The sequence below is a fragment of the Hyperolius riggenbachi genome, chromosome 2, assembly GCF_040937935.1.
Source record: "Hyperolius riggenbachi isolate aHypRig1 chromosome 2, aHypRig1.pri, whole genome shotgun sequence".
In the NCBI taxonomy this organism is placed as follows: domain Eukaryota; kingdom Metazoa; phylum Chordata; class Amphibia; order Anura; family Hyperoliidae; genus Hyperolius; species Hyperolius riggenbachi.
Genome location: NC_090647.1, coordinates 62543163 through 62555589, shown reverse-complemented (window position 1 = coordinate 62555589; position 12427 = coordinate 62543163). Strand labels below are relative to the sequence as shown.

The window sequence follows — 12427 nt, the reverse complement described above, 5'->3', positions numbered from 1 at the left end:
TCACTCCCAACTGGCCAATCACCCGGAAAGCTGTGCAGCCGGAGCGCACGGAGCTGTAAGGAGCTTGCAAACGGACGCCATACCGGGGGAGCGGCGATACGGAAAGAGAGAGGAGTCCTGCTTGCGAGGCTACCGGCCGGAGCCCGCATGTGAAAATTAGAAAAGCTGCAAGACGCGTAAGTGACTGAACGCACAAGTGATTGAAAGCGTCCTTTGCGGCAGGTGGATAGACACTCTGAGATAACGGAGGGGACTGCTATAAACGCATAGGCGGATTGACCCAATACACTTATCTACACGGATTTTACTGGAGAATTTTTTATGGGGAATTTTTATTAGAGATTCAGGTGGCTCCATGGTATGCATGACAGTGTGCATGGCATGAATGAAGTTATATTGTTCGACTTATTATTATTTTTTTAGAAGACATATGCAGGAGGGGATATAGTGGAGAACTTTTGAAGTGATCTTGTATATGAAACCCTTTATGCTTATATGGTTTTAACTCCAAAGGCTAGATATTTTTTATGTATAGATAAATAAACTATCAATTACAAACTTGGATACGAGCGCTATTCTCTGTTTTTTGTCTATTTTTATGTTTGGTGGGGATTAAAGGGATACCCACACCTTGAGAATTAAGCAGCTGATTGATTGGGAGGATAGGGAGACAGAGTAGCGCCTTTTTACTTCTCCTTCTTTATGTTAGTCAAACCCCCTTATCAGATAACACGCCTTATCAGAGTTAACACATTTTATCAAAGTTAACACATCTTATCAGAGTAGCATAACGAGCACTATGAACTTATGTCTGCTAATTGCCAATGATAAGAGCTCAACTCGTCCTGCACTAAGCCCCTGCGGGTTCGTAGCGCTCTCTATGCTACTCGGATAAGGCGTGTTAATGTTGATAAGGCGTGTTATCTCTGATAAGGCATGTTAACTCGGATAAGGTGTGTTATCTCTGATACGGCATGTTAACGCGGATAAGGAATGCTATTAGTGAATTAAGCCCCGTGTGTTTCAGGTTATCTAGCGTACAATGTGGCCAGAAGTCAAAGGGCCCATAGCCTAAAGTAGAGCATATGCCTGATGAAAAAAGTGAGTTTTGAGGGCACGTTTAAAGATATAAAATGTGGAGAGTGACAGATGTGTTGTGGCAGGGGATTCCAGAGGCAGGGTGAAGCACGTGCAAATGCATGCAATGCACTGCTGCAAAGTTCTGTGATTGTAGTTGTCTTCGGAAATCTGGAGTGTAGGCAGTGCAAAACCACAACTTCTGCCTAGAACCGATGTGTTAGCAGAGATGAAGAGGCGCCATTCATGTCTGTCCTAGCATCTAATGTATGTCATTTTCCACACTTGCAATATTTGTATTCTTTCTTGAGCAAACATTCCTGCGCCCTTTTGCAATCTTTATATGCGTTTATATGGACACTTCACATTGCAATTTTCTGTGAATGCCAGAAATTTACATGAAAAATGCATCTAATTCAAATCATGTGCAATTTTGTGCAAAAACAATATTTGTGGGATTTTCCTGAGGTCCTCCTGACTTGTACTGAAACACGAATAGCACATCACACACCTGCGATCTGAATTTTAAATGAAGAAAAACACTGATTTGCTTATGAAAGAAAATAAAAATGTCAATGAAAAACATCAAATGTATGGCGATCAATGTTGCTTGCAAATTTTCCCCAGGGTAATTTTTGCACCAAAGTCCAACCAGAAAAGCTGGTTCGATTTTGAGAATATATTTGTGAAAATAAATAGTATTTTCTCAAATTATAGTCAAAGGAAACACTTTTTTCTTTACGATTTTTGAGGGCATTTTCACTCGAAAGTCGAACTTTACCTAACTTTTGTAAAAAGTAATGCAAAAAGAATATCAGCATTTTTGCTCTTCACTTTTGGGATCACATTTTGGGAAAATCGTAAATCGCACGCAAATTTTAACAAGCGTGAACACAGCCTAACATTCTAACTGGTTGTCCTGGGCAACAGCTTCATTTCTGCTCAAGGGTTCTCTGAACTTTTCTTTAATCCGACCTATAAAATTTGATAAAAGAAAAAAATTAAGTTTTGGAATTAAAGTTTCCCTTAAAATCACAACAGAGCTATTGGAATGCACCAGTTAATTAAAACTGGATATTAGATCCCCTGCTTTTCTCGCTTACAAAAGGTCACACAGCACTAGTGCTGCGGATAGCAAAATCACCTTTTCATTTCTCCATTTTTCCGTCCTACAAAATATTTCAATTATCAAGAAATTTATCTACTTGGATTAACTTTTACCTGCTATTTAACCCAAGTATTGCATTTTATGTTGAAAAATTAAAGGAGCATAAAAAATAGATAAATATATGTAATGTAGTATACATTTTAGGTAATCTAGTAGATGTACAACTCGGCTTTAGGTCAAAGGGGTAATGGCCTAAGTTAGAGCATATGCTTGTCAGAAAAAGTGAATTTTGAGGGAGCGTTCAAAGATATCAAAGGTTGGAGAGGGATGGATGTGCTGTGGAAGGGAATTCCAGAGGAGTGGTGAAGCATGTCCATAATCTTGTATACATGAAAGTGATGTAAAGGCCTTGTGCGCACTTCCAACTACTGTAGCCCAGCATGATCCCTAAAGCATCAGTTTGTGGCAGAGATGTACAGATACATCTCTAGCCTGCAGTCTATCAATGTGTACTGTGACTTTGGATAGCAGCGAATGGGCAATGTGCAGAAAATGACAGAGGGTGGGGAGTGTGGTTGAGAACAATATTGCTGGGCTGTGTTCAGGCAATATGGTCCAGCATTCATTCAGTCATACATGCACTAGATTATCGTCCAAGGCAATGTTTAGCAGCTGCCTCAGCTGACTCTAACCTAACATGTGGACACCAAGAGATGTTGTGGTCACAAAAATCAAGTGACTTATAAATAAACATTCAGATTTTATATGCTTTGACTATTGACCACGAATATTATTGTTAAGTTGCTGCCTGAAGCTCAAGAAATGATTGGAAGCCACCGTCATTACATTTCAAGAAGAAGAAGCACTTGTCTGACTGTCAACCCAAACAACCAACAAAAATGCTCAATGTCTGTCTGTAAAGGTCAAAATCTAATGTCAATAACTAGTTCTGGGTCAAGTGTTTTTTTTTGGGGGGGGGGGGGGGGGGGGGGGAAGCCAGGGGAAGATAACCTACCAACATTTTTTTCAGCTGTGGGAGAAAGCAAAAAAAAAAAACAGGAAAAACCTACACAATCAAGGGAAGAACATACAAACTTCATAAAGATAGTTACCAGGCTGGCATTCCCCCCTAAACCTTTAACACTGCTAGATGGAAGTGCTAACCACTTAGTTACTGCACTGGTAAGCACACATACATAAGCAAAAAAGACTTATACTTGACTTCATCAACAGCCAAAAATGGTTGGTGGGTTTTGTATTTTCAAGTTCTTAATATAAAATGAATAAAACTCACACTGAGGAGGCATTTAGGACTTGTACAAGAGAAAGCAGAACTGGAGCAAAGTTTGAGGAGCGTAACTAGGTCAGATCATTTGCTTGTCTGAGGAGGTGAGATTTAAGGCTAAGCTTGAAGGTCTCAAGGGTTGGAACATGATGGATGTGATCTGGCTGAGAAGTCCAGAGAAGGGGACAGGCTCGTAAGATGTCTAGGATGTGGACGTGTGACTAAAGAAGACGATAGAACAAAAGTCCCGTATATAGTTGACAAGTTGTGTAGAGCTTTGTAGGTTAGAGTTAGAAGTTTGAACTGGATTCTCTGTGTAATTGGCTGCCAGTGGAGGGACAGTCAGAGAGGGGCAGCATCTGAGGAGTGAGATGTAAGGTGGATGAGGCAAGCAGCAGAGTTCACAATGGACTGGGGCAGTGGCGGCCTGTTGGTAGGTCAAAGAGGAGAATTCTATAATATAAATCATATCATGTAAAAGGTAACTGACAAATCTCCTTGGAATTACATGTTTTGTACTTACCATTCAATTCATGCTATCCTATATAATAAAACCCCTGTGTCTCTGCGTCCTGTGTGTGTGTGTGTGTGTGTGTGTGTGTCTGTACTTCCAGACTTGACAGTTTGCTGTCTGTTACCTTATTGCACTGTGGGAAATGACAGCTTTTTCCAACTGCCAAGCAATCATTATCTCCCTGTGTGCATATACTTCGGACAGCGGTGGGGGATGGGCAAGTGAGACACGCCTGTGTGTGCATTGCGGGAGGTAGTGGCCATGGCCTAGCACCCGTTTTTTAACAGGCGGGCCTTTTTACTAGTACCTGTATATTTCTAATAAAAAGCCTGCTAGTCATGTATACAGAGAATGATTAATGTCAGTAACACCTGATTGGGATCTAATCCTTCTCTACAGAAATGGAGTTTAGCCAGTAGTGTAACTACAGTTCATGGAGCCCCCAGCAAAATTTTGATCCACCAAGCACAGAAAGGGTTAGACCACTATGTTAACTATATGGAGAGCTGTTTAGGCATAGCTCTTCTGCAGTCTATTTGCAGTTGCTGATAAGAATTCATTAGAGACATCATTCTGCCTAAACCAACACAGAGCACAACTCAGCAACTGTATGTGGAATTAAGACTTTTCACTGTGTGCTGTGCAAGAGGTCAAGTCTGCTTTAAGTCAAAAAGACACCTAAAGTCAAAATTGTGTATACGATAAACCTAATGCTAGGTACACACAATGCAAATTCCCATCAGATCAATCGATAGTCTGGCAGAAAGTTGCTTCGTGTGTACATTTCCAAACTGTAACCAATCAATAACGGGATCGATTTTCAGAATATTACGTCACAAAATCGATCCTATTATCAGTTGTAAGCATATCTGACAAGTTGAAGAAATTAGTCAGTGCGACCCGTGGTTCTGAGTGGAAGTTGCACAGTGTGTACCTAGCATTGAGAGTGCCTCTTTTTAGTAACAAGGACTTTGATGTCTGGCAGGAGGATAGGCGCCCATATAGCAAGGTGAGTATGAAAATTCAGGATGTAATAGAAACTAATATAATAATAATAATATTCCAATGGCTTTCACTTCAGCACCGTGGAATGTAATACGGCTGCTATGTCTCTGCCTGGAGATCCACTTTAGTTTTTCAGAATCAATTTCTCAGAAGTATATTGAACGTGCTTCCATCAGTACATGGAATCATTAAACTCTCATTAAACTCTACTTGTAGTAATAGCCAAAACAAAAAGGAAGGACAGGAAGACTGAATGGAATATAAACTAGAGAGGAGTGAGAATGATTTGCATAAACTTCTGTGGAGAGAGCATTTTTATTTCTATTTTTTTTTTTTTTTTTGCTTAAAAAGACAATGTTCAAGTTTAAAGGACACATCCAAGTACCTTCAAAATAAAAAAAAAATCCACCTGGGGTTTCCGCCAGCCTCTGCCAGCCGTCCTGTGCCCTAGCCGCAGCTCCGCTCCCCACCGGTGGCCCGGGATGCCCACTGCGCCTGCACGAGCGACTCTTAGAGTTGTGCTGACGTCATCTGGACTGTACTGCGCAGGCACAGTAGTTCAGCGCCTGCGCAGTACAGTCCGGATTATGTCAGTGCGACTCAGTGAGCTGCATGGTAAAGTGCAAGCAGACGCCGACCTCGCGAGGTTGGCATCTGCACCAGAAGGGATCGGGAGCCACCGGAGCTGCGGAGAGGGCACAGGACGGCTGCAGGGGGCTGGAGGAAACCCGAGGTAAGTGGATTTTTTATGTTTACTGTGCTTGGACCTTCCCTTTAAAGCGGATCCGAGATGAAAAACTAAATAACAAGTAACTTGTCTATATATCTTATCTAAAGTTTAGAAAGTTTACACAGCAAATCTAGCTGCAAACAGCTTTAATAGAAAATGATTATTTCTTCCTGTGATACAATGACAGCAGCCATGTTGTTTGTAAACATTACACAGAGGCGGGCTTATCTGCATCTTGATCACTAAGCCTGTGAAAAAACCTAATCTTCCTTCCTCCCTCCTCCCCTCTGCCTCTGAAATCAATGGCTAGTAACACCTCCTCCTGCTCCTGCCCAGACTGAGCTCCCATGAGCCCTTGCTACTGCCAAGGCTCTCTGAAAACCTGTGGGCGTGGTTTATTTAGTTTATAGGGAATTAGAGTATTAAAAAAAAAAGTATTTGGCTTGAGGAATGCCCTATAAACAATAGGAAAGGAACACAATTATGCAATGAGTAAAAGTTCACCTCGGATCCACTTTAAGGAAAACAGGTCCCTAAAAAATGCACAATAATGTTTCTGATCATGATTGGCAAGCTGACACCAAGTTTAGTCTCCACATAGAGATTATATTCATTATCATATATTAACCCAGCATTGGTCCTCTCCTGCATAGGTCAAGTGTCAGTTATAGTCCCAGATACGAAAATATGGCTTCCGCTAGGGGCGCAATTGTCGGATAAAATCAGACGCAGCGCCAGCCCCTATAGTGTTGGACTAATGTAATTCTACCTCTGAAGAAGCGAGCATCAGGCTCGCTAAACGGCTGTTACGCCATCGATTATGCATTGCATGTCAAAGTGTTGGGGATGAAATAAATATTGGTGATCAGCAGTTGTTTGCAGTTGGTGCCCGCATTCTCTTTTCTTTTTGCTACTACAAGTGTTTCTTTTGTTTGGAGGCACGACCTGAGCAATGGATGCCCGGGGGTGGGCCCTTCCCCATTGCCACCGTGCTATCTGGTGCCAATCCCTATCTCTCAAACTTCAAGTGTTGGACTAAGTTGGCAGCGGCTCCATCCTTTACAACTGCATAATGCAATTTAGATATTACGTGGGCATATTTGGCCTTGTTACTAGTGGCGCCATTGCCCAATCTAGTCCGTCAGGGCATCACCCTTTGTTGGTCAAAGTGTTGGACTTGATCCCCTCTGTGGCACATAATTACAGAATTACGCTGGTGCACACAGGCCAGGAAGTGGAGCTACAGCACACGAGTTGAGCCCCCCATTGTTGCCAGGTATCCTCTCTGCTCTAGTGCCCAGAGGTAGCAACTCCTCTGACTCCTCCTTTTTAGTATACAGTCATCACCCATGCCTCCCCTCTCTTCCCCACACACACACACCAGAGAAAAGTAAGTGCTGAAGGGAACGTGTGTGATCACTTAATTGGATTGAAAAGGGTTAATGTAACGATTGGGTGCTGCAAGTCAGACGTCTGATTATTTGTGATCTGCAGAACCACCAATAATACTGACGATATACCTGATTATGTGGTGATCTGCAGTATCACCAATAATACTAGTATAGCTAGCTGAGAGTAAGGTGTGGTGTTTGGTGCAACAGTATAGACTTCTCCAGAGGAGCTGGAGGGTATACCAACACAAATAACAATACCTTTACCAGAGGAGCTGGCAAAGTACTAATAAAGAAAGAATTAACGAAGTTTGGCTAAACCTTACCAGAGGAGCTGGTAAGGTACTAACAGCACATATGAGTGAATAGTTTAACTAGACCTTGCCAGAGGAGCTGGTACGGTACTAACAGCACAAATGACTGAATAGTTTAACTAGACCTTGCCAGAGGAGCTGGTAAGGAACTAACAGCACAAATGACTGAATCGTTTAACTAGACCTTGCCAGAGGAGCTGGCAAGGTACTATCAGTCACTGGAGCTATGCAAGTAAGTCTGAGCCTCACCAGAGGGGCGGGTAGGTTCTAATAGCTAGAGCACCTCACCAGTGGCAAGGGCCCACTGGTGAGTAGAGTAGTCAGACAGGCAAGGTTCGATAACAGGCAGGTAGAGATAGTACAAAATCGACAGGCAGGAGAGTAGTTAATATCAGGCAGAGGTTCAGCAACTTAAGTCTGAAAGGCAGAGGTACAGAATCGATTTAGCAATAGCAAGGTCAGAGAGTAGCCAGAATCATACACAGGTTATCAGAGTAGAATGTAATAATAACTAACTATAGATAGATGTATATCGCAAACACTGCATATACATCTATCATCAACAGGAACCTCACTAGGTCTGAGCACTAACATAAGTGTATTCGCAACAGCAGACAAGTGGCCAATGATCTGTGAAGTCTTAAGAAGCGGAGGAAAGCCCAGCACCACGCCCCCTAGCAATCAGCCAATCCGAGCGGCGCGAGTCACTCCTGACGTCAGCCGACCGGCAGGTCAGCTGATGCGCCTTCTTCCAGCATAAAGGTCCTATCTCCGCGCGCCCGCGCGATACAGAGACGCTATGAGCAAGAGACAATGCCGTTCCCGGCGTGCTGGACGCCGCCGGGACGGATAAGGCTGTGAACTGGGAACAAAGGCGGCTGCGGGTATAGCCTGCGTATCTGCAGCCGCCATAGTTTCAGATGTTACAGTTAATAGGCAGAAAGGATAATATGAATGAAAACAAATGCTCTGATTGGTTAGACTTAATAGCCAATTAGTGTGAAAGTCAGAGATTTGGTGGTTGATTCACACTAATTATTTACGACACAAAATTAGCAATTATGACATGAAATTGTAATTCACAATTATAAGAAAATTCGTAATTTTGTCATTTGTAATTTAATTTAGTAATTTTGTGTTAAATCTTTAATTTGGGTTTAATTTTGTGTTACTCGTAATATCAAATGATCTTGTAAAACAAAATTACGGGTAACACAAAATCATAACTGCATGTTTTACAGGAAACTTTGACCTGAAAAGTATTCAAACATTTTAGGCCAATCACAACACTTGGAATTTGAAAATACTCAATAGTGTTGGACCAATCAGAGAATACGGAAGTTTACCTCGGAAATCGAAATGCCAAGGAAATTTTAGACCAATCAGAAGACTCGGATACTACCAAGTTTTACCAAGTCGTCAGATTGGTCTAAATTTTCCAAGGAATTCCAGTTTCCAAGGAAAAATTATGCAACCTGTGATTGGTCCATTGCTTCCGAGCTCCGCGATTGGGCTACAATTTCCGAGTTGTGGTAATGCGGTAGTTCTGCAAAATACCGATTTCTGAGGTCGATTTCCAAGTACCGAAGTAAGCGGATTCCCGATCTGAAACTCAGAAATTGTTACTCTGCAGAAATTTTCCGACCATCCCTAGAAATGAGCCCTAACAGCAAAACATGATTTGGACAGTGAATGGACAGTCAGCATTACAGAACATTATGATTACTCTTATAATACCTTCACTTTAAGGCTCTGCACACATCAGATCTCCATCCACTCCTCATAGGCTTTTGCTGAGGTTTTTTTTTTCCTTTTTAATCCACTGTTATCAGTCAGCCGTTGGCTCACATTGGCTCTGCTCGTCATGCGTTTTTCATCTGTTAAAACAGCAAAAAGAAAATCATGTTACTGTAAACAGTAATAACTAGCAGCAGGAAACCAGCCGTTCAATTGATATCTGATCTTCCTTCTATAGCAGATAGCTGTATGGAGCTGGGAGCTCTGGATAGAGGAGAAATATTAATCTTTCATGAGCTATTTCCCCACAGTCATCAAAGGCTAGCTGGTATGTGTGCAGGTGTGATTAAACAGCTCTGTAGCCTGCCTGCCAGAGGAACATGAATGTACAGCTCGGCTGCACATTCATATTTAGGGCCCCTCTTTACCCTGAAGATCATGAATGCTAACGCAGCACGGGTGCGATTTTTCACAATCTTAACACACTTTTTGTGTGCCGTTCCAAGCAATGTTTAATTTGGCGACTACGAGTGCATTTTTCCAACCATTGAGGCAGGGAACACACTACATGCGTTTCTGCGCGTTTTGCCGCGAACGGCAAAACGCGCACGATTTTAGAGGCTATTGAAATTAATAGCCTAGCTCGGGAAACGCTGCGCCGCATGCGTTTGTGCGCGTTTGCGTTCGCGTTTTTCTCCGCGTTTTGTACCCGCACAGTTTTCTGCTTTTTTCCGCACATTGCATGACACTACATGCCATGCAAACGCAGAACTGCAGAAACGCACGCGGAAAAACGCACGCGTTAGACGCGACCGCAAAACCCGACGGAAACCTGGGAAACGCAGGGGAAAACGGCCCTGCAAGTGTGTTCCCTGCCTAAGGGATATGAAGTGAGAGTGATATGGAGGTTGCCATATTGAATTCCTTTTAAGCAATGCAAATTGTCTTGCTGTCCTGCTGGTCCTCTGCCTCTATTATTTGTACCCATTTTTATCCATAGTATGATCCTGGCGATGTTAAAGGAGAACTGTGGTGAGAGGTATATAGAGGCTGCCAGGCAGATAGCTTAGCAGGGCTGCCAGGTAACTGGTATTGCTTAAATGGAAATCAATAGGGCAGCCTCCATATACAGTCGCTTGCAAAAGTATTCAGCCCCCTTGAAGTTTTTCACACTTTGTCACATTACTGCCGTAAACATAAATCAATTTTATTGGAATTCCACATGAAAGACCAACACAAAGTGGTGTACACGTGAGAAGTGGAACGAAAATCATACACGATTCCAAACATTTTTTACAAATAAATAGCTGCAAAGTGGTGTGTGTATAATTATTCGGCCCCCTTTGATCTGAGTGCAGTCAGTTGCCTATAGACATTGCCTGATGAGTGCTAATGACTAAATAGAGTGCACCTGTGTGTAATCTAATGTCAGTACAAATACAGCTGCTCTGTGAGGGCCTCAGAGGTTGTCTAAGAGAATATTGGGAGCAACAACACCATGAAGTCCAAAGAACACACCAGACAGGTCAGGGATCAAGTTATTGAGAAATTTAAAGCGGGCTTAGGCTACAAAAAGATTTCCAAAGCCTTGAACATCCCACAGAGCACTGTTTAAACGATCATTCAGAAATGGAAGGAGTATGGCACAACCGTAAACCTACCAATACAAGGCCATCCACCTAAACTCACACGCCGAACAAGGAGAGCGCTGATCAGAAATGCAGTCAAGAGGCCCATGGTGACTCTGGACAGGCTGCAGAGATCTACAGCTCAGGTGGGAGACTCTGTCCATAGGACAACTATTAGTCATGCACTGTACAAAGTTGGCCTTTCTGGAAGAGTGGCAAGAAGAAATCCATTGTTAACAGGAAAGCATAAAAAGTCCCGTTTGCAGTTTGCCACAAGCCATGTGGGGGACACAGCAACTATGTGGAAGAAGGTGCTCTGGTCAGATGAGACCAAAATGGAACTTTTTGACCAAAATGCAAAATGCTAGGTGTGGCAGAAAACTAACACTGCACATCACTCTGAACACACCATCCCCACTGTCAAATTTGGTGGTGGCAGCATCATGCTCTAGGGGTGCTTCGTTTCAGCAGGGACAGGGAAGCTGGTCAGAGTTGATGGGAAGATGGATGGAGCCAAATACAGGGCAAACTTGGAAGAAAACCTCTTGGAGACTGCAAAAGATTTGGAGACTGGGGCAGAGGTTCACCTTCCAGCAGGACAATGACCCTAAACATAAAGTCAGGGCAACAATGGAATGGTTTAAAACAAAACATATCTATGTGTTAGAATGGCCCAGTCAAAGTCCAGATCTAAGTCCAAGTCCAGGGAAAAAAAGCCACATATATAAGTAGATAAATACTTTTTCTACTTACGGTATATAACATATGTATTGTACTGTCCACATTTTAATTTCAGTGAATTTCATATAGTAAATAAAGAGAAAACTTCTCCTGGAATTTTCCATCCTAACTCCCTCTGACTGAAGCCAATCCTGATGTAATTTCCTCCCCTACTCTTTTTTTCTTCTAGAAACTGCACTGTCATATTTAGCTTGATTCGTAAACACATGCAAGTCCAGAATAAATCATATTACAGCAGCTTCACACTGAACTGCCCTCAGCCAATCAGTGAGGAGCAGGAATGTGGGAGGAGAAATAACAAGCTTCCTTCTCGTCGGCAATGTACCAAATAGAGCCAGGCTGACTGAGATAAGATTTATTACAGCAGAAACATTATATAATATTACAATAATAAACACAGAGCAGTGGGTAAATGGAATTTGATTTTATGGCTGAAAATCCCGCTTTAAGTTGACTGCATGGAAAATCAAAGCAGAAAGATGGCACCGTACTGTATTGATATCTATTAAGTATGCACTAATACTTATTTTACACTCTGTTTTAGATGCAGGTATCTCAACCATCAACAAAATACAAATGTATACTAACATTAGCATTCATTTCCACCCTTCTTACACTAATAGTATACAAGCTACAATTCAAGTGGACCTGAACTCAGAACTTACTAATACACATTTATTTCTTACAGATGATAAGTCCTGCAATAAATCTACAGTATGTCTACTTTCTGCTTTCATAGAAGCAGACATAGACTTAACCTCCTGTGTTTACAAATTAGCTTCTCTGCTGAGGCAGCCAGCTGACACAGCTAAGAGATCACATTATAGTTAAGATTATTCACAGATAAGGGGTAATTAGACAGGCTGAACTCTCTAAGGGCTGGTGCACACCGAGCGG

General features: G+C 42.2%; 1 protein-coding gene across 2 annotated transcripts in view; it reads right to left on the bottom strand.

The window, feature by feature from the left end:
• The window catches only part of CNTN5 (contactin 5), a 1437092-nt gene that overhangs the window by 1134638 nt on the left and 290027 nt on the right, over positions 1-12427 (bottom strand). For both annotated transcript variants that reach the window (XM_068266844.1, XM_068266845.1), the window contains exon 2: positions 9162-9301. The gene's annotated coding sequence lies outside the window, so the exon portion shown is untranslated. The remainder of the gene's footprint in view (positions 1-9161; positions 9302-12427) is intronic.